The sequence below is a fragment of the Coturnix japonica genome, chromosome 3, assembly GCF_054131305.1.
Source record: "Coturnix japonica strain WE chromosome 3, WE-NBRP24, whole genome shotgun sequence".
NCBI classification, from domain to species: Eukaryota; Metazoa; Chordata; class Aves; order Galliformes; family Phasianidae; genus Coturnix; species Coturnix japonica.
In genome coordinates this window covers 68,522,559-68,547,710 of record NC_140665.1, presented here as the reverse complement: position 1 = coordinate 68,547,710, position 25,152 = coordinate 68,522,559, and the positions used below count along the sequence as shown (strand labels likewise).

Sequence of the window (25,152 nt, the reverse complement as noted above, 5' to 3'; positions counted from 1 at the left end):
AGTATATATTTGTGTACTTGACTTTTCCTTCCTCAACCTTTCTGCTCTCAGTAAAGGAGTAGTTAGGAGATGCAGAGCTGAACTTCTGTTAACCTGAAAAGAAAAGCTGTTGTTGCAGACTACTTTCTATTATTTTAACTTTGTTTCATTACATTTTTTGACAGTTAATGTTTACTAGAATTTCCCTGAAGCAAAAATGATTTAATATTAAACACATGCTTTAAAACATGTTCTGTTTTAATTTGTTAAAGCCAATAGAAGTATAATTTAGTCAGAAATCTTACGCTTAGCAGTGCAGCACATAGAGCCTCCAAACACAGATGAAACTGGAACTTTTATTTGAAGGGAAAACAAAGCCAGTAGTAATCTACCTTCTTACTTACAGTTAGAGCTATGTGATAGTTTTGTAGTGAAATTCAAACCTAGCTGAAGCTAACATAATGTGAGTTTTTGTTGTGGAAACATGGCCTTGTTCAAAATCTAAGCCTTCATACGTGGGAGCTTTATATGACTTGCAATCAAAATCATAGTTTTCAGATGAAGTTCCATTTCAATTTTCTCATCCATTCAAATTCAGACCCAAGTATTAAAGACTCACATTCCAAAGGAAAGTCCATCGACTTCAGCGAATGCTGAAATTCAGAGTTTCTAATTCTCTACTGTGAGCATTTCAGGTTTACTCAACAGCTTGCTGACCTTTGCTTAGCCACGTACACATTTCAGTGGGAATTTTCAATGCTTTTTCACTAAAAATCGTGTTCAACAATATTTCCTAATCATTAAGACTTGTGTACTTTAAACACAGATGAAGAACACTACTACAGTCCCAGAATACAAAAACAATACCTTTTCACATAAGCACATCCTTTTTCTATCTGTTGTTTGCCAGATTACTGTGAAAGCCGGCTTTAACAGTTCCTGTTGTTAGATATTGCTAGTGTGCCTGACTGGTTATTAATGTATGGTGGAAGGATTTGAATCTTCCTTCCCACTTTTTCTCCAGGAACAGTGTTTAGAGTGAAGATAACAAATAATTCATTGAGGTTGATGGGCCACATCTATCAACTAAAAAAAAAAATCCAAAGCCACAAAATCTGCCAAATAGATTTAATAACTTTGGAGTGAACGCTTGCTCAGCTGAGGATGTGTAGGGGCAAAATAATTAAAAAGAAAATATATCAATTTAAAACCATAGTTAACCATGATTGAAATTCACCACAGACAAAAAGAGTTTGATAGAACTGAATAGACTTTTTTACTTTGTTCTTTCTGCTAGATGGCAACTGAAGCTCAGAACACAAATTGATGATGTCTTATTTTCAGATGAGATGGTTATTTTTCTCCGTAGCACCTGGTGTGATGTGATGTTTTGGTTGAAAAACAATGCTGATAACACATTGATGTTTCCAGTTGTTGCTGAGCAGTGTTGTGCAGAACCAAGGATAATTCAGTTTTCTCTGCTTTTGCCAACAAGAGGTCCTGGTGGACCACTAAGACCCAGGAGGGTACAGACCCAGAACAGATGACCTAAACTGGCCAAAGGGATAGTTCATGCCTTATGACAGCATGTGGAAGGAAAGTCTGAAAAAGGGGGGAGTTCTGAAGGTTTTCTTCTACTGCTCGGGGACTAGCATCAGTCAGTGGGTGGTGAGTGTTTACATGTGCATCTCTTATTACATATATACACCAAAATAACTGTCATAACTTTTATCTTTTTTTTCCCTCTCTCTTTCCTCTATTTTAGTAAACTTCATCTTGACCCACAAGTTCTACTTTTTGTATTTTTTTTCCTCATTCTCTCCCTCATCCCACTGGGAAGTGGAGGGGATTGCGTGAATGACTGTGTGGTACTTTGGTAGCTGCCAGATCAAACCACAACAGATGAGTAGCACTATCAAGGGTGGCAGTCATGGCAAATACTGAGTAATTTGATAAACTCGTGGAAAAGTGGAAAATCACTAGAAGTAGGTAACAGCCACCAGAATGAAATATGAATCAGAGGAAGCACTTGCTAGAAGATATGATAAAGACCAGTGGTGGTTGGAGAAAGTTTTAATATGATGACTGCTTTAAGACAGGCTCAAAATAGAATTGGGAATTACGACCAGTGAACTACACCTTGTTTCTGGGGAAACAGATGAAGAATATAATTAAGGATATAATAGCTCAATAAATGATTAAGTATAAGCTAATAGGGTTAAAGCTTCACAATATCAGTAAATGGGATGTATTTCCCCTAACTTGCTGAAGTGCTTTGAAAAAGTTAATAAAATAGTAAATAAAGTTGACCTATGGACACAATTTATTTGTAGTTTCAAAAACCCTCAGTAAAGTTCTTCATAAAAGACTATTAGGAGAAAAAACAAAACAAACAAACAAACAAACAAACAAAATATGAGGTAAGGGGCAAAATCTCATAGTGGATTAAAAACTGAATAAATAGTGGTGAAAAGTGTACATGGAAATTCTTAGGATTGTAAAGAGGTTATTAGTAGGATGCTCTGTAAGTTCAAATTGGAGCCAGTGTCAGTTAACAAAATTTTTAATGATTTGGACATTGTCTTAGCTAAAATGTACATTAAATATTGGCTAGCCAAAGGACGGTGAAATGAGGGAAGATTGGTAAGACTGACACCAAGTACATTTTGTCTTGGATCTGCATAAATTTTGGTAACCATTTTATGGGTTATTGTTTTGACTCCAGCATGGTATTAGGTGGCAGGTTCTTTTAGTGGGAATAATTTTCCTGCAAGTCTCCTATAGGTACCTCTACAGCACCTGTATGAAATTATTTCCCTTTTTTAGTTGTAGGAAAAAGAGGGTTGCTTAAGAATGAGGAATTCCTATCTGCCATTTCATTGAATATTTTCCATAGGCTAACAAAAATCCATGGCTAGAAGAAGCTGTTCTTCACAAGAAGTACTCCTTCATAAATTGTCACAGAGAACTCCTTTTCCTTTTAGGTTTTGGAGCTTTAATGAGGTACTGGCATTAAGGAGATCACTGGCATTACAGTCCATGGTATTCTGCAGCCTGGAAGACTGTAGCCCACCACTGCATTTCTTCTCAGGAGTACCTTGCCTGTTAATTCTTGGCATTCTCAATCTTACCTTCCCCTCATGAAGTGTCTGTAGAAGCTAAGTTTGAATCATTTGATTTTGCATCTCTTTAAGCTACTGAAATCTCTGCAAACTGGAGACTAGTGTTAGAAAGGTTTGTGAACATTTGCACAATCGAGTTCATTGTTAAATGACTCAGCTGTTGGGGTTTGTGGCTTGGCTTTTTTCTTTTTCTTTTTTACTTCTCTTCCTTTATTCCTGTATTGAATTTTGACTGTTGGAATAATTCAAACATTTTCCACTGTAGGAATAAAGTAGCACGTGCTGATAACATGACTTTATGCAATCATAGAATAGAATCACTATATCACTAAGGTTGGAAAAGACCTCTAAGATCATCCAGTCTAATCATTCAGCTGCCACAAATATTCCCCACTACAACATGTCCCTAAGTACTACACCAAGCCTTTCCCACCTACCCTTTCCTTAAACGCCTTCAGGGACTATGATCTCACCACTTCCCTGGGAATATACTAAGCATATTTTGTGCCTTATATGGAAGACAATTCATGCTATCCTGCAGTAGACATATCCATTCTGTTGAAACCAAAATCCATTCAAGTTTTTTTAATGACAACAAACAAACAAACAGAGATAACAGAGGATATCTCTTACAGATCTCATGTGGCTCTATCTAGCTTTAGTGTAAGCAGAGAGAAGAAAATCTTTCATATTTCTATAATTCTTAGTAAAAATAATCTAATTCACCATTTATATTAAGGCAAAATTGAAGTATCTGTAAGATGCAACATTTTGGACTATGAATAAACACAGTAGGAAAAAAAGATTTCCTGTTTAAATAAATGTGTGCACACTAAAATAGCATTTATCTTGATCAATAACTTATGCTTTTAATTTTTGTGGAAAATATTAATAGAGTTCTTTAAACAAAAAATAAATAATGTCTTTTTTTCTCCTTTGTTGTTGCAGCCCTGTTTGTATTTACATCCAGTCATTTATTGCCCATTAAAGAAGTAATGCTATGTTAATGTAAGGGAAAAAATCAATGCTACTCAGATCAGTAGCTGTGGGGAAACAGTGCAGCAGCTGGTTTGCAAACAGCAAGCCCACATAGATCAATGAAATTACAAGCTAAATCTGCTGATGCTCACAAACTGCTCCAGCATTGTGATGTCTAACCTTTCTCAAGTTCAAGATCTCTGGTAAGCCAGCAATAGCTAAATGGAGGGAGGGGAAAAAAAAAAAGAAAAAAAAAAGACAAAAGAAGAAAGCATGCAAGACAGAAACAAAGAAAGAATGTTACAGTCTAGTGGAAAATTTTAGCGTGATATTCCACTTATGAAGTCCTCAGTGTAACTGCACATTTGTAACAGATATAAAAGCCACTGTAATCTCCCAGTGAGCAAAGCTGAGCTCTACACATTCAGAGATTTTCTTCCTTAAGAATATTCATATTTGTCACGTGCTACCTTAAAATGTAACACCAGAGGGCTAAAGAGTGTCTCAGTAATGTGGTTTTTAATGTGAATTCCAGAAAATAATTTATAAATGAGCAGTAACACTGCTGTGGTGTGCAATGTCTATTTTATGGTGTGGTTGTAACCTTTAAAATAGTTTGAAATTTGTTAACTTCTAAATTAAAAACATAAAATAGTTGACTTGTTGAATGCAAGATTCATTTGAATATTTGCTCTTTGTTTGCTATGTATGATGTAAGGGAAGGGTTTCCTTTACCCCAAGGAAAACAAAACCAAGATTTATCAGTGACATATAAATAGCATGCCTTTTAAATTATTATTTTCAGTGTAGTCTTAACCCTATATTTTTCACTTTATTAAAGCAAAGCAGTACTTTTCAGGTTTTAATCAGCAAGAAGATAGAGATAAACAGAAGACTGCTGTGAGATAGAATTTGTTTTAAAATATGAATATGTTCCTTGCAAAAGAAGAAAAAAAGTAATCTTGTATTTCCTTTGAATATTGATGTGTACTTTTGAGTGGAAAATAATTACTCTGCAAATGCACAATTCTGATTATCTGTGAATGTCCAGTTACTTCATGTACTAACTGAATATCACAATTCGATTTTCTTCTACTGTATCACTTTTGCACATTGTAAAGTTAAAAAAACTGAGAAGTTGGAAATATTTCATTGGTCTTCCAGCAAGGCTATAGCAGAGCAGAAAACGGAAGTCAAATCTTTATTAACAGACTTCTGCTGTTGAATTCTTTCAATATTTTACAAACTAAAAACATTCAAATATATTAAAGAATGTTCAAGATTCTTTCTTGTACTGCCAACTGTTTCTTCCGGAAGGTCCATTTTGGAATTTGACATGAGTTACTTGTTTAACCTTCTCAGATATCTAATGATAATAAAAAAGAAAAATGATGGGAAGTTTCCATTAGATTTCTTTTTCTTTTTTCCTTATAGGCTTTCCCAGGCACTGCCTGTTTCCTTTCAAGACTGATCTTTATGTTGATTCATTTCTTTACAGTGCTGCTCATCAGTGCTGATGGCAAGATACTTCATGCTTGATGTGGAGGAAATCATAACTGTGTGATAGCTGTGATAGTTATTAACAAGGTGAAAGTTGTCTGTGTACAAAAATGTTGCTGTTGGTGAGTGAATATTGATGGAAATCTCTCCTTTGACTGCACTTGTTGGCTAGGAATGAAAGAGCAGTTCAGCAAAGGTTAGGAATTGCTGTTTCTAAGTTTGACCCAAGATCAACAATGATTGTGAGGGAACACCAGGATTTTTTCACAGCTTCTTATTTCAAATACAAGGGTGTGCTTGCATTCAATATAGGGTTTCTGACCACTGTCTGTTCAGACTCTTTGTCTTCAGAGTAAGGCATTTTTCTTTATTTGGACCACAATGAAAAAATATTTTATCTGAGCTAAAAATGTCTCTTGATAACAGCACAACCAGAAGTCCACTAAAAGTCTTTTTTTTGAAGCAAAATATCAATTGTGATGAAGAATCTGGGGTTCATCAAGTATACATGAACAAATCCAAGGAAATTTTTAGTTTAAGTAACTGAGATGATACAAATATAGGAAAAAAAGATATGAGCCCATTCTGCACCCAACTCAGGTTTGCTTTCTCCACCTCAAAACAATACCAGTAGTGACTTTGTTTCTCTTGTTCCATTTGTTGTAGTCTGGTAATCAAAGTATGCGTGTTTCAGGTTATAAAGATGTGCATTGTTGTTGTGGAAAAACAAAAGGTATTGTTGTGTGGGTGAAATTGCATTGTTCAGATTTTTTTTGTAACAAAAGCACTGCCATGCACAGATATTTCCAGCAATAATTTATCTTGACTACAATAAGTACCTACTTTTGAGTAAGAGAAAGCTGATGAGCAGAAGGCTTCACTGCTGCAAAGTTCTTCCAGCAGCCATATCCTGATGTTTTATGCTTTACAGACCAATCAGAAGTTTATAAATTGACCACTTACTCTTCTTTTCAGTCTGTCTCAGATTGTGAAACTTTTATGCTGATCTGAAAAGCTAGCTGAAGTTAAGTCACCATCAGCGTCAGATGTGAGTGTTATTTAGCAATACAATCATACTTTCCATGGTAATATACATAATTATATAGAGATTTGTAGCTTTAGTTCTGTTTAATCACCCCAAATGTAAAGATTCTAAAAGTTCTGTAGTTTGGCCTTATACTTTCATCTGCATAACGCTGTGAGAGTCTGCCTCTATAAAAAGCAAACTAAAATAGAGCATCCTGAAATATCTGAGAGCTTTAAATCTGGGTTCATACCAAATCTGAATTTTGAGGTTTTTAGATCATCATTGCTAATGGAGCTCCAAATGAAAGTGAGAAATTTAGACCTGAGTTTTCTTTTTTTCTTCCTTTCTTACATTTGGAATATACTTTTCTCCAGTCTCTCTTATTGTCAGCAATGTGTATGTGCTAAATTAAAACTAAGTGCTATGACAAAAGCTGTACATTTTGTAGACGAAAACATTGCCAGAAAGTTCTCAGCAGATACCCTGAAAAATGCAGTTTTGATGAGACAGCTGTGCCTCTAACCTCAAAAAGTGTAAGAACTGCATGCTCATTTGGAAAGGGCAAAATGTTTGACATCCACCCATTGGTTCCATGAAAAATAAATAATTATTGCGAGATAAATATGTAAAATTCATCTAATGTCTGTGGAAGATGTGTGTGGAGATATTAAAAGTGTTTGTGTAAGAACCACAATATATTATTTTAATTAAATGTCTGTTATGACATAAATACTCCCAGAATGACACCACTAAAGATGTAGGCAAAACTTCACTGGATTTTAAAGCCTAAATATAATGTTTTCATGAACACTACAGAACGTATTTCTGTTCTTGATGTATGCCAAATGCTTAAAGGCTTCTTAGCCCTTTTGTTATCTCCTCCTCATACTCACATAGTTTCCCATCACACTGCAACTAGTACTGGCAGAAATATCTCATAGTCCTCTTACTTGCAAATGTCAGCAGGCTGGTGAGAGGAGAGGATGGTTGCACGCCTGGTGCACAGCTGGGATGCTGAGATAACTTCTCCAACTGCTTTCATTTAAAAGATTCTTCCGGAGTTTGGTGTTGGCATTATATGCCATGATGAGGCCTATTTCCACTGAAGTGTGCCTCTTTTCTCTTTACTTCACTGCTGGTGAAGAGCACTCAGAAGTACTTTTCTGTCATTTTCGCCAGAGTAATTTTAGTGTCAGTAATGGCTGGTCTTGCAGGCACCTTCGTTTCCTGAGTATGCTTTTCCACTTACATAGAGCTGGGTTTCCATTCTGCTTCTTTGTCAATATTCTGTATTTCAAGTCATCGGTTTCAGCTGATGGTGGCTCAGCAATCTTGATCCCATGGTGAAAGGGAAAAAACATTACAGAAAGGGGCAGCACTGTCCTTGCCATCATCTGCAAAGTTCTGAAGCAAGGCTAATATGTACTGGGAGGAATTTATATATAGACAAAGAGAAGAATGTAAAATATTTCCTACAAAATACTGAAAATATCTAAAAAATATTGTAAGAGGTGTGATGCGTTAAATATGTGATTGCTGCTTATTTATAGGATTAGGGCTTGTTTCTCTGTGTCTCTGTGCACAGCCTGTCTCCTGAAAGCTGAAAATTAATGTGTTGGATGGGCCGTCTTTGACATTCATTTTCATCATTCCAATGCTTAGTACTCCAAACCAACTTTCTGATAATGAAGTTCACACTAGAAGGACATAATGGACATTTATACATTACATTGTCTAATTTGTGTGCAGAATTAGTAATGCCTACCTTACGTTTATTGTAGAAGCAATGACAGATTTGCAATGGTTAGTGGTCTTGTCAGCATTTCTACTATGAATCTGAGTATTTGGTACACAGTCAGCAAGAATTTTTTTTATTTTTTTTTTTTTACAAATTTTACATTTAGATTAGTTTAGCAGTTTGATGTTTTCATTGCAGTTATCCCAAAATAGGGGGGGAAAGTTGGTAAATGAGAATCAGATAAGTTTGCAGAGCTTTATTCTTTTTCTTTTTTTTTCTTTTTTTTCTTTTTTTTCGTTTCTTTTTTTGGTAGGTACCCTCCAGTGGGATTTTGTCAGCTCAGTAAATGACAAGCTGACTTTCAACCATTCCCCTATTACTGACACTTCTGTGCTCTCTTGACGATGAGCAGACATTGGCATGTTTAGATGCCAAATCTGCCCAGCTTTCTGCACCTCAAATTATGAAATTTTGCTTCAATTCACAACTTAGCACTGGGCTACACAAAACTGAGTAACCCCAGGAATCTGCTCTGTCTATCAGCCTTCAGCACTGCTTTTTTCTGACTTTGTCTTAGCCTTCAAAAACATAAAAAGCCTCCATCCCCAACTCTATAGGCAGAAGAACTTCACCATCATTTGACCTTCAGCAGTATGTCCTATTTTTCACAGAGGGTTTCATGGATTTTTTTTCAGTGTTGTCATTATTTCTTCTAATGGTACATTATGAGCTGCTGCCTGTTATTTAGGCTGTGCAATGGTAAGAGCTTCCATGTAGGGCAGCTGGCCAAGTCAGGGCTCCAGGCAAGAAGCCAAGGCCTCTTCTTTCTAGTGTTGTCACTTTCTTTCCTCTCTGGTGCAAGGTCTTCCTTCCTCAAACTGATACAGAAAGACTATTAGAAAATTAATCATACCTCAGGTGTCTTGGGGAATATACTTGATTTCCCACTTACTAATGTGTGAAAATCTTGCACTGGAATGGTGCCATATGTCAACCTGTGACAATATCAGGAAAATATTGACAGTGCTTCGTTAATGAAATGTTGTGCTTAAATGACCTGTAAAGCTGAAAATCCAGGCTACGTAAATTTAAAATGGTATCTCAGGTATTGTTTGATCTAGGATTCCTGAATCAACAAGTACCTTGTTTTTGTGGCCAGCAACAAAAAAAGTGTTACTGTCAGGAATGCTTGCCCAAAGCCTTAAACTAGAAAATCTCTCACATTCGTATGCTAATAAGGGAGAACTTTCTCACTTCCTAATGTCATTCTTTTTCTCTTTCATGTCTCAAATTGGGTTCCCAGTGGGATCTCCCTTAAATATATTGGTTATATGGATACATGTTGCCAAGTTTAAGATTATCACTGTGAATTTCTCCACTGATTGATTCAGTGTGCCTTTCCACTAAATTCATGGCAGAATAAGCATTATAATCTAAAAATGAAGATTAAGAAAGTTTTGTTTTCCAGAGATTGCTACTGACAATTTCTACCTGTGTGTTTTCAAAAGGATGAGAAGGAGAAGACATAAGAAGCCAGCATAAGAAGTGCAAATTAAGCAACACAGCAGAAATATTAATTATGTAAGGTTAATTGGGTTGGGGTGAGTTGGTGGGAAATGCTCTAATCCTCTGTGTTGCCATGTGGTGTTATAGTCCTTGATCATTCTCAGGGCCAGGAAAAGAAGAGGCTGGAAATTGCATAGGAGGAATGACAATGTAGCCAACTCTTAAATTCTCAGCATTTTCCAAATTTCCAAAGTGAAAAAGTGTGCTTGGGCAGCTTGCTTCATAAAGTGGAAGAAAGAGAGTATAAATAACACCATGATCACCTAGAGCGTTTCAGTTCTGTCTTATTCAGTAAATTCCCGTGGCCAGCCCAGCAAGGCAGTTGGGATGGTGAAATCACTAACACAGCCCTCAATTGAAGAGTATGTTTCTAATTTTTTTGCCTATTTCTCTTCTTTGCAAATCTAAGTGTTTTGACTCTTTCTTTAATAAAATAAAACAAGCTCACCCTGTTATCTTCTTTTTTATTTCTTAGTGATCTGATAAACTTGAAGATTTATCTTCCTTAAGCAGCAGTAAACAGTACCAGATATGCACAATCATTTGTGGAATTCTGTTTCCACACAGATTTTGGATTCACAGTAATGTAGTGCGTCTTCCTCCACTACACTTCAAAATCCTGTTTGTTGAAAGGAAAAAAAACAAAAAAACAGTGCTGGAGTTTTTTAAATAACTGCCCCTCTACAAATGTTAACAAGCAACATGAAGAGAGTATGAAGCACATCACCTTCATAATCTGTCACTGGAATTCAAATCTGAGTTTTAAAATGTTTAATCCACCAGCTGTAAAATTACTTTATAAATTGTAGAGAACGTAACAAAAGGTGATTTCTGAATTGCAGGCATTTATAAGAGCGAATTAACCTCCTAAGGAAGCCTCCAGTTTTCTGTCAAAATATTTTAGCAGTTTTATCTAAATCAGTGTGTATGGATCATTATGGCCAAGTTTTTACGTAAAAGTCTTAATATTCATCATTTTCTTATTTGCTTTTCTTTTTTTTCCTTATTTCTTTTTTTAAGGATTTTTTAAATGCAAAGGGTCCTCTGTCATCTCTCTGTAGTGCTGACACATTGCTTTCCCCAGTATCTTTTGGTGCTCCAGTCTGGACAACAAGGCATTCTGCATGATGGCTAGAAAGCCAGGGGTGAAATATGTCATGCACCTTTTTTTTAGGCAACAGATATTTACAGGAGTGGTGGGCTGTAAAATGATACTTCACAGCACAGATTAATATAATGTGTTCTCAGTTACCCAATATGAAAAAAAAAAAAAAAAAAAAAAAAAAAAGCATATTCCCAAACTAAAAAGTCAGATTAAGACTAACGATTTATCAGGAACCTGATTCACAGGAGCACATGAACTGTCCTGCTGTATCTCAATATATATTGGGAATTAAGTGGAGGGTGACAGTTTAACTTGGAGTTTGTTTTCCTTTCCCTCTGCCAAATTTGTTAAGTTTCTCTTAACCCTACAGTGCTGCCAACTGGTGTTTTGTCAGCTACAGTTTTAGGAGAATGTCAGCACATTCTTAACACATTCTTGATGATTTTGGTTGCCATGGATAAGCATATTTCTTTGATATTTTTTTTTTTTTTTCTGGAACATTATGTATTAATAAACACATCACTTTACACTGTTATACATCTTTAATTTCCACAGCCTATTCATTACATTTATCTTCAATGGAACAAGTATTCTAGAGCATGGTTCTACTTTAAGGACTGTCAAACTTCTGCCAACCTTTAAAGGTCAAAGCCAACCATGACACCTACAGTTCAAATGTAATTAGTTGGAGATTTACTGGGATTTTATGCCAATCTCCCAGTAGCTTAGGAGTGACATAGTATCTAACCTTTTGGGCTCCCAAGAGAAGTTCAGGTGGATGTGGGAATTAACAGTAAAATGCACCAGGTAGCTCTCCTTACTTTTTAGCATGTCTCCGGTCTCTTATACTCTGCAAGGAGGAAGAGCGCATTCAGTATGTTTCTTTAGACAAGTAACCAACCAGCCCCTGACATGGCCATCTAGTAGGAAACTGATGTAATTGTTTAAAGCTTAGCTCATTTTGTATGTTCTTGGATCATTAAATTGAAGGACTTGTACAATTGTGATTTTTAATGAAGCATGTTTGAATAATTATGCTAATTTACAAAGCACTAGAATCAAATCAAGTGATCAAAGATTTCATTATTATTACCATGTATTTGGAGCCAGCCCCATCACTGATTTCTGGGTGGACTTTTAGTCCTGGCTGCTTCTTTTTTTTTTCCCATTTATTTCAAAATTGCCAATAATCAATGCAAAACATTTTTTTTTTTTTTAAATTGTACTATAAAAGAAACACATTTTGACTTATGTCTCCATAGTGAACTTTGTATGAGTTTGAAGGTAATACACCTCCAGCAGATACCAGCCTAAATACTGTCTACAATCAATACTGTATTCTGCTTTGACAGAAAGCTGAATTTTTATCTGTTAAATGTGTGAGCTTGGGGCAGCTCCATGTCTGAAGTGGTTTAAATCTGAAATGTGATGTGCTGCAAAGAAAGTTGATTGACATCTTTGTTTATTGAAAAGTATTACATGAACAACAAAACACGGGCAGATACAGAACACTCCATTGCAAAGTGCAGCTGTGTTATTTTTCAATTCTATGTGTTCTGCCCCTTTGATGGCTGTCTGATGAAATAAAACCGCAGGATATAAACCAAACAAGAATCTTCTTTGATTCAACAGTCAAAAATTTGGACAAGGGTGAGATATGGATATTCATATTAGTTTCAAGGGTGACAAGTTTCTTTCAAAAAGCAGTTGCTTTTTCAGCTTAGTGTTTCTGAGTTTGAAATAAATTAGGATACAGTTAATAAGCAAATTATCTGAAGTTACTTGAAATATTTTTAAATATATACTGGAAGAGCAGAGAAAAGAACAGTGATGACTAATCTTAAAGCATTAAACATGCAGAATAGAGAATTAAGTTACATTTAAATTTCATGTTAGAATAATTATGCTGTTCCCCGACATTTTCCCATGTTTTATTAAATCTTTATTATGTCAAGGTAAATAGAGGTTAATTCTGCTGTTGCCTCTCCCAGTAAATTATTATCTTTAGTCTTGCATTAATAAAATAGTAGTAAATTGCACAATGGGGGTAATCACGATAGACTAATTTAAACCATGCTAAAATTTCTTAAAAGTTGTCATTCAGAAAACAAAAGAAAACATGAAGTGTAATGTAATGTAGAGAAGGTAGTATGTTTTTCTCTTTAATAAATTTGGACTTACATTTCTCCAGTGTATTGACTTTTTGGCAGTAAGACAATAATTGGAGGGCTGCTCCGAAAGTAATGCTTCCTATTTTAATTCGTTGGCCCACAACATTAGAACCAGATGTTTGATGATATGGCAGTAGAGGCTGATCTTTCTCACTAAAATAATGTTACATTTTATTGCTGTGTGACAGATGGCAGCAGAGGGGCAGAGTGACAAAATTGTGTCTTACATGGAAGCGTGTATGAAACAAAGGTGTGTTACTGAATTCCTCTATGTGGAAAAAATACAGATTAAGGAGAGGATACAGTGTTGGCCACAGTATCAACTTCTGGGCTATACCACAGTTGACTGTTTCCATATGGATTTTGTGTTGCTGTTCACAACCCTATGAGACCTACTGTTCAGTCAGTTTTCTGTACACCTCACAGTCCACTTACCTTGTCCATACTTCATCAGTTTGTCAGTTTATTGTGTAATGGGAAACAGCATCAAAAGCTTTGCTGAAGTCAAGATAAATAACATTCACTTCATATACCAAATCAGTCATCTCATTGTAGAAAGCAATCAGGCTGGTCAGATAAGAGTTCCCTTCTGTAAATCCAGGCTGACTATTTGCAGGTACTGTCCAGTCCTTCAAATGACTGGAAATGAGTTAAATGATTATACGCTCTGCCATCTTTCCAGGGACTCAGGTGAGACTGACTGGTTAATAGCTCCCCATTTCCTTCTTCCCTTTCTTGAAGAGAAGAGTAAAAATTATTTTCTTCCAGTACGCAGTACTCCTGTAATTGCTGTGCACTATCTGATAGAACAAATTCTCAGCTATAAACCATGTTTTTTCAACATAATCCCTGCTATTAGCTATGTGTTTTCACCAGTCAAGAGTTTTCATGTCATGCTCTTTAAAATCTACATCAGTGGAGGTTATCCGATGTTTTTTCATAGCTGCAACAAAAACACTGTTGCTAGGACACTGTTGCGCACACAGTCCATCTGTCATCAGTCCAAAAGGTCACTAATGGTGGATGTGGTAAGACAGTCCAGCCAAGATTGACAGCGCACTCCATGGTCTTCAAACTGGTATCGAGACTGGCATTATTGTGTTGCAAGAGAAAGACTGTCTTCTTCTCTTCTTCTTCTTACTCTGTAAGTCTAAGCCTTCAGCTTAGTGTTTAATGTAGCGATCAGTTGGTGTTTTTTGGGGGGTTCCAGGAAGTCCAGAAGGATCACCCATTTCCCTTTCCAAAACTCAGTGCACATGTCTTTACCCAGTGAGGGCTGTATTTTATTTTGAAATTTGTCTTTTATGGGGAATTCACATGTCATTGCTCCATGGACTGCCAATTTCACTCTACCTTGTAGTGGTGATACTGCGCCTCATCGCTGGTAATGATGTAGTCTGAGAAACTGTCATCTTTGGCCTTTTATTGGTTCATTATGCCCTGAAAACTTGTGTACAGTGTTCTTTCTGTTCTTGCTTGTGCAACTGTGGGACACACCTGATGCAAACTTTGCAATTTTCCAACGTTGCCATCATTATTCCCAACACACTGAAGTCAGTATTCAGCTCCATACATCCTTTTCCCTGGTTTCAGTGTGTGAATTTGTGTGAATGAGACAACTGAGATGTTCTTCATTTCATAGTGTGATAATGCGGCTGCCAGAGCATGGCTTGTCCTTCATGTCACTGACGCCTCTGCTAAGACACACCACACACTGATTCAGTATTCTCACAACCACCATTTGGCTTCCACATATTTGGCTAGCATTGATGAATGCCAATAGGTGCAGTTTTTTCCACATGGAAGAATTCAGTTCCACCGCTGTACTTCATATGCTCTTCCATGTTAGACGCCATTTTGACAGACTGCCCCTCTGCTGCCATCTACTGCAGTATCCTTGCATACAGAACTCCCACTACTTCCTATGAGGAACCTGTATGCACCTACTGTAACACTACATTTGTGCAAGCTATCCCACATGTTTGGAACCCAGTAAGAACCTACCTTCAGAAGTGCAGGCAGATTTCTAATTTCTCCTCTTTGTTCCCTATGCTGTGTGCAGTAGACCCTGTTAAGGTGCATATTATTGTGTGATCTTCCAAAAACTTTCATTTTTTTTTAACTGTCAGCAAAAACATATTTCCTAACCCAGAAAAACACTGGTCTGTGCATGCAGTCTGAATAGTGTTTTTTTTCTCCTTTGTTCAACTTAAAGAAACAACTTGTCTTTATTACATTTCAAATTGCATGCTGTAGTGGTTAATTTATGTTGCTATAATTTTATGTATTTATTTATTTTTTTACAAGCTTTAATCTTTGTTTCCATCAAGCTACAAAATTCCCTATTGAGTTTTGTCAGGTTTGCATAACAAATCACTCCTCATATTACCCCTGCACATTGCCTTTCCATTTTGCTAGCTTATGTGTATGCTGTAAAGTCCTTCTCAGACCTACAAGTAAGTTAATGCTCAGTTACATTTTGCCATGAACTCTATTTCATTATCTGAAGTGTCCATAAAGTTATTATTTTAAAAGCATGAATGTCAATAGATCTGTAAAAGACATTTACCAAGCAGCTTCTCTGTTGCTAGGAAAGGAAGAGCTCATTTTGAAAGTGCACCTGAGAACTGTACAGAGTGGGGTAACTCCTAACTTGCACACTAGTACAGAAATATGGCCAGACTACCAGAGAAGATTTACTATTGCACCCAGGACTAATTTTCTAGTCTTTGTTCCAAGATGTGTTTTTAAGCTATACCTTGACTGAAAAGCATCCAGGTAGCTATCCAAAATGACTTGAAGAGACTTTGAAAGCTGTCCAGTGGATCAAATTTCAAAATAAATCATTTTTTTAAATAGAAAAATTACGTTTAAATTTTTTGAATCACTGCTAGACTACTCCGAATGGTTACAGGGTGGTAACATGCAGTCTTAATTACATATTTCATTAGACATTCTTTGCAATAAAACTGGAAGTATATGAGATTTATTAGTCTTATTCTCAGGCTTGAAATACAGATATTGCATATTGAAACATTCTCTAATCATAGCTTATTTTCCTGAAATTTATCTTTGTAATGCATGAACTCCTACCATTATATTGAACTGTGCTACAGTATTTAAAGACAAAAACAAGTGTGCAGTGGACATAAAGCCTTTCAGATGAAGCTGGCTGAAGCTTACTGTGTTTGTTCTAGCTCCTGTTTGGAATACAGGAACTGCTTATACCTGAAATTTAAAAGCAAGCCCCTGAAGTCTGAATCAACTGAAAAGGAAAAAAATATTTGCATAAATCTCCAAGATGCTGCTTATATGGTCTCGCTCTTCTCTTTGGGGAGAAGGGGGGGGGGGGGGGGGGGGGGGGCTGTGGGATGATCTGAAGCAAGATTTTTCTCCTTGGACTCTTTTTCTTTTTTTTTTGGAGGGGGGGGTGTGTGGGGGGGGGTGGGTAGGAGGAGGAGGGGAGGCAAGGAGCCATTTTCTTTAGTGTTTTACAATCTCTGGTGCCAGAGAGGTGGCACATAAAGTCTCAGGAAGTACTGAAAGCCTTTTTTAAAGTGGAAATATTCAAAGCATGAGGAGTCTTTAAGTGTCTGTTCCAGAGATATATTAATGCATTTGAAAAGATATTAAAGCTTAACACAGAGAGGAAAAAAGTCCTAGTGGCAAGATGCAAAACTGCTTAACAGAATTACACCCAGAACTTTGTGTATTTGATCTGAAAAAATAAATCATCTTACAGTTGCTCACACTAAAGCTGCATGTTGGCTTGGGAGCTTTTAGGATCTTGGACAGGTTTCATTTTTCTGGTTCACGTAAGCTATGTGTGTATTTTTGCAACGGCTGAACCTCAGATCAGGATTGCTGGTGACCCCATGCACTGTTTGAGGATTTGTCTAATGTGCAAATTTGAGACAATCATTATGTATAGTAAAGAAATATTATCCACCTTTTTCCCCAGTACTTGGTTGTTAATAGCAGTCACGGCTTGATTAAGAATCCTTCTCAGTTTAATGTTTCCAATTAACTTGCATGGTTTTGTGACTGACTTGATGGCCTAGATAAAGCACAGGCGCTTCTGAGAATGACACCAAGCTTCATTTCTGGACTAAGGGATAAAGGGAAGCCTTGAGCCGCAGTTCAGCCCTACCTCCTGGTGGATTAGGAGTGTCATTCAGGCTTGAGTAACTCTAAACTCTGCTTAGGAGGAGGATCAGGTTAATATGCAGAAAAGTGGAGCAGTGTGACAGAGTGAAAGCATCTTGCTGCAAACGTAGTGTCTGGAGACTTGATGTGGGCTTATGCTGTAGGTGTCACCCATTGGTGGACCTGAAAGGAAGTGAAGAATTGATGTGGTTCTGAGGCCCACATTTCTCTGCTAGGTGCTGAGATGCTAGCTGCAGAAGCAGCAAAATCATCAACATGTTGTTAAGATATCTTTAGGTAACTTAAAAAAAAAAAAAAAAAGAAAGGAAAACAAAAAAGGAAAACAAAAAAAGGAAGGAAGGAAGGAAGGAAGGAAGGAAGGAAGGAAGGAAGGAAGGAAGGAAGGAAGGAAGGAAGGAAGGAAGGAAGGAAGGAAGGAAGGAAGGAAGGAAGGAAGGAAGGAAGGAAGGAAGGAAGGAAGGAAGGAAGGAAGGAAGGAAGGAAGGAAGGAAGGAAGGAAGGAAGGAAGGAAGGAAGGAAGGAAGGAAGGAAGGAAGGAAGGAAGGAAGGAAGGAAGGAAGGAAGGAAGGAAGGAAGGAAGGAAGGAAGGAAGGAAGGAAGGAAGGAAGGAAGGAAGGAAGGAAGGAAGGAAGGAAGGAAGGAAGGAAGGAAGGAAGGAAGGAAGGAAGGAAGGAAGGAAGGAAGGAAGGAAGGAAGGAAGGAAGGAAGAAGAAGAAAGAAAGAAAGAAAGAAAGAAAGAAAGAAAGAAAGAAAGAAAGAAAGAAAGAAAGAAAGAAAGAAAGAAAGAAAGAAAGAAAGAAAGAAAGAAAGAAAGAAAGAAAGAGCTCTATTATTAATAGTAAACTTGAGGATGATGGATGAAAAGAACAACAATATCCTTTAATCATAAAGCACTAACATTCCAGCAGTGCTGGTAAGTGAGTGAAGCAGTGAAACCATTTGAGACTTAAACAGATGGATTAGGAAAGGTTCCACTGTGGGTTCTTGGACAGATTTCAAAACAGCAGCCTGATTAACTAATGCACAAAAAGCAAGTGATTCTTCCAATCAATAAGCTTTTATGCAACCATATTTGAGTTATAATATTTAAACATAGTAGACAAGTGGGAATCAGGAATTCCTCACGCTGGGCTAACAAAGCAGTAAGTTTTACTTGAATTTGTAGATCTCTTTTTTTCCAGCAACTCTCTAAGGGATTTTATAGCTAATGCTGTCTCCACATGTTTATCAATATATTAACAGCTCCTGACAGTTTTGAGAAAATGATGGTGAGTTCCAAGTCAAAGATCTACTATTTTTTACAAATATATATTTAAACAGGAGAAGTTAACAAAAAATTCATTAAACAACTGTAACTAGATATTGAAGTTAATCACTGACTAAATTTCTTGGTAAGCAGACTTCCCAAAATAATTAGAGAAGAAGTATAACCCAAACCCCAGGTCATGAGAGTTCATGCCCTTAGGCATGAATAATGTATTTTTATGAATCACAGCACTTCCTGGAAACTGAAAATGGTAATTGTTTTTCATGGGTATTTCTAAAATATATTTTAAAAAAACTTAAAGGTGACTAAGAATTTTTTAAAATTAATAGCAACCATTTTTTAAGTATCTTTCTCTCTCTTAAGTTCCCAAGAATCATAGATAGATGTATGATATTTCATGAAGGTTTCTAAAAGTGTTATAAAATGGATTTTTGTTTAAGATATAGTTGTTACATCTAATACCTTATTATATTCCAAGGATAGAGAAGAAATTTTATCAGATACTCAAATAAAAATTTCAGATTTATTTCTGAATGATTCTTGGACAACTGTGCCATGATCATTACTGTCTTTATACAGACTTCTAGAGATATGCAGATTTATACTGACTAACTATCTAGGTTTCTTTTTCAATCTCAGATATGGCTAAAAGGTATTTGACCATAAACTTGTCACTTGTCCAGAAAGGAATTTTGCTTGTCATGTAATATTCTATAGGAAACATTTCTTGAATGTTTTATTTGTTTTCACATTTCTGAGTGGCTGAGAGTTTTTCTAAAGTAGTCCATCTGATACAGGTACATATAAGAGGAATCAATTACATGACTCTGCAACATTACAAGACTTCACAATTGTAACAAAATTATCACCACATTCAGAAAAAAAGGGGGAAAAAGAAATAATATATTTAATTTACACGTGTGAAAACCAAGAGAATATAGTGGGAGCATACACTAAATATGAATCTCAGCTTAGCTTAGCTTAGATAAACCATGAACCTAAATGGAGTTTCAAGAGATTAATAAGGAAAATGGTTAGTTCAGGGTCAACACGCACATTTTAAGAAGGCATCCTTGGAACATCACAGCTCTACCAAATCAAAACAGCCTTTAACAGGACTAACAAAAGACACCTGGATGTTAAGGACTAAGTGGTAGGAAGGCGCAAGTGGTAGGAATGCCGCGTTGCAACACCAGAGGCCCTGGGTTCGAATCCCCCCTGTTGCACAAGTGGTAGAAGTGCCGCTCTGCTACACAGGAGGCTCGAATTCTGGGGGGTTGGACTCGATGATCTCTAAGGTCCCTTCCAACGCGCATGAGACTATGATACTATGATGATGATGATGAAGATGCTACAAATTTGAGGTGTTTCCAAACTCTGCAAAGTTACCTCAAGGTTACAATAAATTTTCAAGAGAAAAAAAATCTCACTCTCAAACTACATGTATAGTATGAAAATAGTTTCTGAACTGCCAGAGGCCAGCTTGTAATTGTCTGTTGTGATATCTCAAGGACTTCACTCTAGGCTGATGTATTGGACTGCTGTGGTGGTGGAACTGTGCCTCCTTCTGTCAAGGAATTTGGACTCCAAAACACACAGATCCTGGCTTTCCTTTCTCCCTTAAAACTGCCCAGCTAAGTCTTCTGCTTAGGACAAATGTAGGTCTGAATATATGTGTATATATATATGTGTGTGTTTGCCTGTAGGTTTATAATGGAAATGTTATTTATAAATTGAAAAAAGTGTATGAGGGGAGAAAATGCCTATAGCCCTGAAGCCATTAATAAGTCTATTAATCGAGACAATAAGAACAGTGTCTTTCAGTCTCTGGGGTATGACCCTCTCAGGACAAAATGTCATTGTCAGAGTGACTAAACAGTTGACAAAAGCATATAGCAACTATATAGTAGTCAGTGAGATCCTCAGAAGTCAGAGTGATCCTTCCAATGTTCTCAAAGGGTTTTTCATCTTTCTTGGTCTAAAATCAGAATCACAGAATTGTAGGGGTTGGAAGGGATCTCTAGAGATCATCGAGTCCAACCCCCAAAAATCCTCTTTTTGATGAAAAGAAGTCCCATTCATACCTTTCATATGATCCAGATTGTCCCTGAGTCAACCCCCAGGATAATCATATGCACTATATCGTGTTTGGAGCAATGGAAACTTAAATTCTCTTTGCTTTTTCTGTTTATTCAAATTTTGCAACGTTCTGTGATGAAGCAAAGGCATATTTGCAACAAGTGGAAATACAGTGATACTAAAAATAGACCAATACCTGGACTTTATGATTCAACCTCAAATCATAGATTCATAGAATTACCCAGGCTGGAAAAGACCTTGAAGATCATCAAGTCCAACCGCAGCCTAACCAGAACCCTAACTCTAAAAACCCTACACTAAATCATATCTGTGAGTACCACATCCAAATGGCTCTTAAACAAACGGCTCTTAAATGTCAATTACTTTTCTTTTGAATATAGATAAGTCTGAATATATAGGAACATTATATAAGGACTTACAGTTCATTAAACAGTTCTTTAAAGTATTATCTTTTTCTATTTTAAGGAGCACTGCAGATTTCAACAAAGAAAAAGAGTTTTTGCCCACAATTTGAACAAGAAATAGTATCCTACTCCCAGGTGTTCAGTTCCCCAGAGTTATCGGTGGGATGCTACACACAGACACAGTATGGCAGTTCAACATCTCAACCTTTTACTGGAAAAATTAACCTCCTTTTTCTAATACACTGTAAACTCTGTTCACAGAAGTTCACATCACAGGGAACTCACGTCCCCCACAGAGATAAAATAATTCTCCCTTTTGGTTCACCACCGAGGAATGCTGAAACATGGTTGAACGTATCAGGGGAAAAAAAAAATCTCTCTTGGAGAGCACATCGTCTTTGTTTCACCAGAAAGGAGAAAATAGTTATGCATATATTTATGCAATTACATCACAATTCTGTATACTGTCCTAAGTTATATCTCAGATCTACCTAATTATTAAACTTCTTGTCTATTCCAGTGTAGAACAGCCCATTGCTGGTTAACTAATAGCAGTTGCTACTTCCATTTACTCTAACGTATTAAATACCAAAATGTTTAAGAAGCATATAATTGTATGCGTTGCACACAGATAGATATACACAAACATCTAAATTGAGATACACATATAGGCATAAGTATGAATATAATTTTTGCAACTTAGGAAGGAATTTCCTAACTGACATCTGTGTTTTGTTATCTGACTTCAGCTAATACTTAATCTGGATGAAGTCCTGCATCAGTGATATGATGCTTGCCTCAAGAAGCTAGACTGACTACAGCCTGAAACAACTGCAGGACAAAGATTTTCATGAAATTCTGATCCTAGAAATGATATTGATGTCTTTGGAGGCAGAACTATGAGTTTTCATCTCTAGAAACATTAAACATATGAAATTGTTACAGTCCTGGCATATATATATACACACATCTAAAAACGTTGCTCTGCTCTCTTCTGAGTTATTTTTTAGAAATATTTTTAAGATACATTGCAATGATAAGAACAGATATAGTATATTTCACTTTAAACCATACCTGCCTACTGGAACATATAGGAGAGACACTGAATGACATTTTTATAGCAGAAAAACAAATTTGCCTGAAGTCAAATAAAGACGGTGCCTGCTTACTACTGGTTGTCGTGTATTTCTCTTTGGATTTTTGTTCTTTAACAACAGTCTATCCCTGTCTGTATGCCTCTCTGAGTGACAATAGTTTTATTAGATGTCGCAAAAGTCTTCAGATCATCAAACACAAACAAACAACATATTACTTATGTCAAAATATTTGTATGGGCACTGATCAGTCATCGTTAGAACAGTCAGTATTAAGCATTCAGAACTGGTTAACACTCAGAGGCATTTAGGTAGCTACAGAATTCCCACAGTCTAAAACAGGAAAGGGTTTTAATAACTGTTTTTCATTTGCCTAGAGGAATATTTATTTTCCTGTGTAATTAAATAATTGTACTTAAAATATGTAAGATTATTAAATCATACGTGTGAAAAAGAATGTTTTGGTGTGAAAACATTGAAGTTTCCTCACTTAAGCCATTAACATCTGAGTTAAGAATAAAGACAAATAACAAACCCAAGTCAGGTACTGTACTGATATGCAACACACTTTTTAACATTAGTTACATGTGAGAGAAATCATGCTTTTTTTCATGCAAGTGTTCCTATGGGAAATGTAACAAACACTGTACTGTAATGAGATATGTAGGTCACATTATGGTGAAAGATTCTTTAAGGTTTAGCCACTTGATGCATTTGCATGTGTGAAACATCTCAAAGGTTTCATTCTGGTTAGATGAATTTCAAGTTCTCTGACAAGCATTAACATGCCTTATCCAGTACTGAGTGTTGAACATGTGAAGATATTTATAAATTCCACTTCATGATCTTAATATCAGGGCAATGAGTTTGCTCTTTCCTTTTCATTTGTCATATTTATTTCGTGTAGCACAAGAGATTGAGTTTTCAAAGTGTCTCTGTTTCCTTGACTTAAGGAAAAAGGAACTTATGTTTCCTACCTATTATGCATCAGTCTCCTAGCCTCAAAGTTCACTGTAATCTATATCATAAGACTCAAAGCAACAGAAGACCCAAAATAAAGTTTGTTTGCCTTTTTTTTTCTTCTGTAACCTCTTGTCTTTCATAATCTTTGTACATCTTTAATCTAGTACATTTGAACTTTCCTTCCTTCCTTCCTTCCTTCCTTCCTTCCTTCCTTCCTTCCTTCCTTCCTTCCTTCCTTCCTTCCTTCCTTCCTTCCTTCCTTCCTTCCTTCCTTCCTTCCTTCCTTCCTTCCTTCCTTCCTTCCTTCCTTCCTTCCTTCCTTCCTTCCTTCCTTCCTTCCTTCCTTCCTTCCTTCCTTCCTTCCTTCCTTCCTTCCTTCCTTCCTTCCTTCCTTCCTTCCTTCCTTCCTTCCTTCCTTCCTTCCTTCCTTCCTTCCTTCCTTCCTTCCTTCCTTCCTTCCCTCCCTCTGTCACACTCTCTTTTTCTCTCTTTTCTTAAAACGCTGCTTAGATTTTATGTTCCTCTGTGTCCTGTTTTCCTTTATTCGGGTAGGTCATCTTCATCAATATGAGATGGTTACATAAATAAACTGCATTAACACTTCCTTGAAATGCTTTCAGCATTTTAAAAGTAAATGGGAAGAAAGACAAGAAAATTAAGCTAAAATGTGAGAGAAGGGGAAAGGTGGAACCATAACTGTAGACATCACATTGTTCATAACTCTATGACTCTAGAGATACATATGAATTATTGCTTCATGCTCATATTAACATATAAAATTATTTGTATTTTTTTTTTTTCATGTTTAAATTGTGTTATGGGGAAAATGCTATGTTTAATTTCAATCGAGGCATACACATTGATATTTCAAGTAAAATAATGAACTCTTGGCTTTTCTGTCTCTCGGGAAAAAAATAAAAAAATAAAATAATAAAAAGAAGAAAAGGAAAAAATAAAGGAACTTAAGTGAAGGAAACAATAGAAACTTTATTTTTTTTTTTTCCCTTACAGGTGGATAAAGAATCATAGATGTGAAAAGAGAGTTATTAATCAGGCTGTTGTGAAAGATCTGATACCAGCTGTGGTCAAAGAGGAAGAGCATTGTCTTGAAACTATTTCTTTCTGGTCCAGGAAACTGACCGAGCAAAGCCCTGAGAACACGCTGTGGCACTTCATATTCAATCCACAGTCCTATAAAGAGATGAAAAATGAGCCTTGTCCAAGGCTCTTACCTCAGCACCCAGTGGCAAAAATAAAATGTGAGCTTGGGACCAGGTCTCTTTGAAGCTGAATTTTTCTTTTTTTTTTTAAAACTCTGCAACAGGCCTCTGGTGGTTACAGGTATTGATCGTCAGAAAGTAATCTGTTCAGGTTTGGGGGCATGCCAGACTGAATCCTGGAGTACATTCCTTCCTCTCCAAGGACACATTGAGCTTTTTGTATTGTCCACACTGGCTCACTTGTCAGCTGCCTTCCTCCTTTTATGTCACTACTGATTTCCCTGTTTGTGGGGAGCATATAATTAAATCTCCTGGATAAATAAATAAATGAACAAAGAGAAATTAAAAAAAAATAAATTAAAAAAATAGCTAATCTAGAGTTTTCTGCTGGTGTCAAAGGTTTTTTACTCCATTTTTTTTAACCCTCATTTTTCTTCTATAATCATTATTTGATTCCCTCCGGCTGCCTGCTACTTATTTGTAGTAGTACCATTCATCCATTAAGACCTTTCCATCTGTCACACATCTTTGCTTTCTCTCCCCAGAAGCTTTCTTCCCCTACTGTGCCATGCTTCATTTTTTTGGGTTTAGTTGCATTTTTCTATGCTCTTTTTAGTATTTTTAAAAAATGATTCAGTATTCAGAACATATACAGCTAGAAGACAAAAAAAACCATAGCACAAGAAACTCAAACCTAACATTATGCACAGAAGCAGAATGAAGACACTGAGATTCCTGATGAATTAAGTAA

At 36.4% G+C, this 25,152-nt stretch overlaps 1 pseudogene; it reads left to right on the top strand.

The window, feature by feature from the left end:
• Positions 1-24,707, top strand: part of LOC107311933 (uncharacterized) — a 158,398-nt pseudogene extending 133,691 nt beyond the window's left edge.
• The last annotated feature ends 445 nt before the right edge of the window (positions 24,708-25,152 follow it).